The sequence below is a fragment of the Orycteropus afer genome, unplaced genomic scaffold (assembly GCF_000298275.1).
Source record: "Orycteropus afer afer isolate SDZICR_OR568_19922 unplaced genomic scaffold, OryAfe1.0 scaffold00144, whole genome shotgun sequence".
NCBI classification, from domain to species: Eukaryota; Metazoa; Chordata; class Mammalia; order Tubulidentata; family Orycteropodidae; genus Orycteropus; species Orycteropus afer.
The window spans coordinates 2,595,045-2,601,081 of NW_006921731.1; positions in this window are offsets into that span (position 1 = coordinate 2,595,045).

A 6,037-nucleotide genomic window follows, 5' to 3' on the forward strand; every position below is an offset into this window, starting at 1 on the left:
TGTGGGTTCAATTCCAGACCTGAAGGGCAGCTAGGGGCCATAGTCTCAGTGGTTACACCAGGCTCTATTGGACCAGCAAACCTGGTCCCCACCTAAAAAAGTACCTCTCTTAAAGGCTTATTGTGAGGATTAAGTGAGTTAATGTATGTTAATGAAGTGATGTGTAGGCATACCCTACTGTAGCATCCCATCTTTTCACAGATCCTCAGTCTCTCTCCAGCATTTAGTGTTTAGCATTGTTCACCTCCCATCCTATTGGTTTGCTATTTGTGTCTTCTGTACCCTTTGTTTCTGTAAAAAAAAAAAGTGTCCTAGAAAGCAATTGAATGGTCAAAGCAATCCATCAAAGTCTAAGAGGGAGCATAAAATGATATTTACATAGCATTTACATTGCATTAGATATAATAACAAATCTAGAGATGATTTAAAGTATACAGGAGGATATGTGTAGGTTATATGCAAATACTACACCATTTTATATGAGGGACTTGAGCATTGCAGATTTTGGTATGCATGAGTGGTCCTAGAACCAGTCCTCTGTGGATACCCAGGGACAACTGTATTCATTATCTCAATTCATTCCCAGAACAACACTATGAAGTAGGTCCTACAATTGCTCTCATTTCATGGCTGAGGCTTAGACAAGGTAAGTCATTTACCAGGATCATGCAGTTGGCCAGTGACAGAGCTGGGACTCAAACTCATTCCTGTCTGATGCCAAAGATTAGGCTTAATACCACTGTGCTAGTTTACTTACTTTATTGTTAGCTGCCATCAAATTGACTCAAGACTCATGGCCACCCCATGCACAACAGAACTAAATACTGCCCAGTTATGCACCATCCTCATGGTCTCCTGCATGGTAGGCGTGAATTCGACCACTGAACCAATTGTTGTTGTTGTTGTTATGTGCCGTCGAGTCGGCCCCGACTCATAGCGACCTCTCCTTGGGTTTCCCAGGCAGTATCACTACGTTAGTAGGATTGCCCAACCTTCCTTCCGAGGAGTGGCTGGTGGGTTTGAACCGCCAGCCTTCTGGTGAGCAGTCAAGTGCTTTAGCCACTATGCTACCAGAGCTCCTTGCCTCATATTTCCTGTTTAAGCCAATTAAAAACAGCAAAACCAAGTCCGTGGAGGAGCCAGAGACTTCAACGATGCTCACCGTTCTTCCATAGGACTTCTTCCTCGTAAAAGCCCTTGTTCTGCAAAGTGAGGTTTCTTACCACTGTATCCTGGGGAACAAAGAAGCAGGTTTCATGGATTTTTCCCTGATCCCTGGCAAAGACACAGTGTGCTTTGACTGACAGACAGATAGGCCTCTTCATATTAGATATTTATCCACAAAGATTTCAAGGGCCACCTCCCCTTTCCCCTTCTGTTTCTTTGGCAGCCTGCTGGCTGCCTCCCTGGACAGGTTAGAAGTCTGCTTCTTAGGCACGTGACTTCTCTTATGTTCTGAGTGATCCAGGATGTAACATAAGCTTTCAGTGACTCAGGCTAGCCTCTCTGGGACTTTTCCTCACTTGGTACATGCTAGAGTCTGTACAGCATTGACTGAAGATCTTTTAGCCAAGAAAGAAACAACAGGCAACAACCTACAATTGCAGAATTATAGACTGTCAATCAGGGCTGAAGGGACCAGTGAATGTGGAAAATGGGACGAGATTTAAGCCCTTATTTGTCTACAGTACTCTTCCCTGTTAGAGCAATGGTGGTTCAGTGGTAGAATTCTCACCTTCCATACAGGAGACCTGGGTTCAATTCCCTGCTGATGCACTTCATGTACAGCCACCATCTGTCTTGTCAGTGGCTGCTTGCATGTTGCTATGATGCTGAACAGATTTCAGTGGAGCTTGGACACTAAGCCAGACTAAGAAGAAGGGCTTGGTGATCTACTTTGAAAATCATCCAATAAGAACTCTATGGATCACAATGATCTGATCTGCAACTGATCCTGGGGACAATGCAGGATTGTGAAGTGTTTTGTTTCATTGTTCGTGGGGTCATCATGTCAGTCAGGGGCCTGACTCAATGACAGGTAACAACAATAGCAACAACAACCACCACAACACTTCCTGGTACCCTCAGGTCCTAGAGCTGCTGAGGAGAGGACTGGGAGAGGGGTGGACATGGGCATCCAGGCTCCTAAGCACATGCGTGTTCAGCCTGTTGGCTCTCTCTGGAGTATGTGTGATCCTCTAGAGCAAGACTTTTGAACCTCAGCACTATGGGCATTTGGGTGGATAATTCTTTGTTGTGAGAGCTGGAGGGGAGCTGCCCTGTGCATTGTAGGATGTTTAGCATCATCCCTGGCTTCTACTCACTAGACACCAGTAGCACATCCCGAGTTTTGACAATGAAAAATGTCTCCAGACATTGACAAGTGTCTCCTGGGGGACAAATTCTTGCCCTCTCCCCAAATTGTGGAGAGTCTCTGCCCTAAAATCAGGATACTTCCCTTCCTGAGACATGTATTAAAAGCTCACTCTGTGCCATGCTTTGTGTTGGCATGAATTGAGAATGGTTCTGTTCTTACAGATTTAGAGTCTAGCTGGGGAGACAGATAGTTCTACACAGGCAGCAAAGTGTGGTGAACCCCTCAACAGACATAAGAACTGGATGCTCCAAGGAGCATGAAGGAAACACCATATGACTGGAGAGAGCTAAGAAGGCTCCATGGAAAGACACATGGTAATTTTCCAGGCAGATGATTGGGTAGAGGGGAGAACATTCCAGGCAGAAGGAATAGAATATACAAAGATAAGGAGCTGTGACAAGCAAGTGACATATTGGGGAAACAAGAAGTATTTTAGCATGACTGTATCCTAGAGAAGGAGCCCTGCTGAACAATGGTTAAGCACTTGGCTGCTAACCAGGAAGTTGGTGGTTTGAACCCACCAGCTGCTCTGTGGAAGAAAGATGTGACAATCTGCTTCTGATGATGCGATGATTACAGCCTTGGTGAGCCTATGGGGGAGTTCTACTCTCTTATAGGGTCGCTACAAATTGAAATTGACTTGAGGGCAACAGGTTTTGTTTGAGTTCTTTTTTTTCATACCCCAGAGTGGGCATGAAGGGTGGCTAGGAGGAGGCTGGAGACATAGGCAGGGGTAGGTTGATGGTGATGATAATGATGATCATGAGCAACTGCTGTGGAGTTGACTCTGATTCATGGCAATCCTATGTGTGTCAGAGTAGAATTGTGTTCCATAGGATTTTCAATGGCTGATCTTTCAGAAGTAGATCACCAGGCCCTTCTTCTGGGTGGAGTCGTACTGCCAACCACTCAGTTAGCAACCACAACCGTTAACCATTTCCACCACCCAGGGACTCAAATGATGATAATTGTCTTATCTCTGTAGTGCTGCTATAACAGAAATACCACAAGTGGATGGCTTTAACAAACAGGAATTCATTCTCTTATAGCTTAGGAGGCTTGAAGTCCAAATTTAGAGTGCCAACTCTAGGGGCTAGGAGAAAGTCCTCAACCTTGGGCTTCAGCCTCTTATTCCAGGCCCACTGGACCTGAAGGCTTCTTCTAACTCATGCAGCTGCCGGCTACTGAGGCTGATGAACCCAGGATCAACAGGTAAAATGGCACAATCCGAAGATCAACAGGCAACACAGCAGGCCACTGGTTCAAGTCCAGGAACAACCCCAAGATCAGCAACACAGCCCAAAATGTGCCAAAAAGCTAGAGACCTTTCTCAAAGCTTCTCCATATATACTGGCAACAGTCCACATCCCAAAGGCAACTAATTAGCTGCTCACATCAGATTCCACCATGGAGTTGATTACATCACATCCTATCTCGTCCTAGGGAATAGCTATATCCAGCTGCCAAGCTACTCAAAGTCACAGCCAGGTCAAGATGACAAACAACGTTAACTACCATATTGTTGTTGTTTGTTGTTATGTGCCATCAAGTCAGCCCCAACTCATAGTTACCCCTCCTTGGGTTTCCGAGGTAGTATCACTATGGAAGTAGATTGCCCAACCTTCCTTCCCAGGAGTGCCTGGTGGGTTTGAACCACCAGCCTCCTGCTTAGCAGTCCAGTGCCTTAGGTACTATGCTACCAGAGCTCCTGTAACTACCATATTAGTTAACACATATTGAGCATTTACTGCATATCAGACATTTCCCCATGTGTCTTATGCATAGTATCTCTTAATTTTCACAGCAATCCTATAAGGAAGATACTATTATTACCTCCATTTTACACATGGGAAAAAGGTACACAGAGAGATTAGGTAGCTTGTGTAAGTCACATAGCTCGTGAAAGTGTCTTGTAAGCTGTGCTGAGAAATGTAGTATAGAGAGTCCAGGGTTTTAAGGAGGGCAGTGACATGCTCAATATTTCAATTCTTGTGCTGCACACAAAACCATTCAAACTTGCTGGCTAACCTACACCATTTTATTGTATCTGATGAGTCTGTGAGTTGGCTGGGGCTCAGATGGGTGGTTCTTCTGCTGAAGTTTTAGAGATTTCCCATATGGCTTCTTGGGAGCTGTGGTGGCATAGTGCCTAAGACATTTGACTACTAACCAGAAGGCTGGCAATTCAAACTCACCAGCCACTCCTCAGAAGGAAGTCTGGGCAATCTACCTCCATAGGGATACCGCCTCGGAAACCCAAGGAAGGGTTGAATCCAACTCAATCGCAGTGAGTTTGGCTTTTTTTTTTTTTTTTGGTATGTGCCTTCTTGGTCTCTCTCCATGTAGTGATTCATCTTTCAGGGCCTTTCACCAGGCCTTTCTCTCTATCAGACTACCTTGTCCTTCTTGGTGGCTCAGGGCTCTAAGAGGCAGAAAGCAGAAGCTGCCACACAAATTTTCTCTTCTTTTTTTTCTTTTTAAATATATATACCTTTTTTCTTTTTTATCTGACTCCCTAAAATTATGAGGCAGCAGAGGGAAGTAAAAATCATTATACATGGATATATTCATTAAAGACTCTTAAATAATTTTTCCCCATCCAAGATTTACTTGCCTCTTAATACCAGCAGTTTTGTAGGGTGGTCTCTGATTTTCTGATAATCACTTGGCCACACAATATGTATGCAAAGTAACTTTTTTGCAAAGAGAAATTTCAGATCTTGCAAAAGAGGAAGAATTTCATGGAGTCTATGAAAGTGATGTTGGAAAACTGCTAGAAAATAGCACATCCAATTCAGATCTGGCTGAGTTAGGACAGCTAAGTATTTTAAAATGATATTTTATTGTGTTTTTGGTGAAGGTTTACACAGCATATTACATTTCCATTTGACAATTTCTTTTTTTTTTTCATTTTTTTTAAATGCATTTTATTGAAATATAATTTATGTACAGTGAAATACACAAAACTAAAGTGACATGGGTCAATGTATTTTTTTTTTTTTGCAGTGTTCCTTTCCCTCCTCTTCCATCCCTGGAAACCAACAAAGAAAGTTTCCCTCCATATATAAACCTTTTCTTGACCCTCCACAACAACGAACTAATATTTGTCCTTCTGTGATTAACTTATTTCATTCAGCATCATGTCCTCCAAGTTCATCCATATTATGCAGTATTTTGCAGACTCTACATTATTCTTTAGTGCTGCATAGCATTCCAGTATGTGTATGTACTACAGTTTGGTCATCCACTCTTCCACTGATGGGCACATAGGTTGTTTCTATCTTTTTGCTATAGTGCTGTGATGAATATGAGCGTGCATGTATCTGTTCCTATCCTGGCTCTCACCTTTCTAGGATATATACCTAATAATGGGATTGCTGGGTCAAATGGTATCTCCAATTCCAGCTTTCCAAGGAATCACCATATTGCTCTCCACAGTGTTAGTGTCACTTTACAGTCACACAAGCAGTGTATGAGAGTCCTAATCTTTCCACATTTCCACCAGCATTTGTTATTTTCTGTCTCATTGAACCTTGCCATCAGTGCTGGGGTGAGATGGTATATCTCATTGTTGTTTTGATTTACATCTCTCTGATGGCCAATGATTGTGAGCATCTTTTCATGTATTAGCTGACCACCTGAATATCCTCCTTGGTGAAA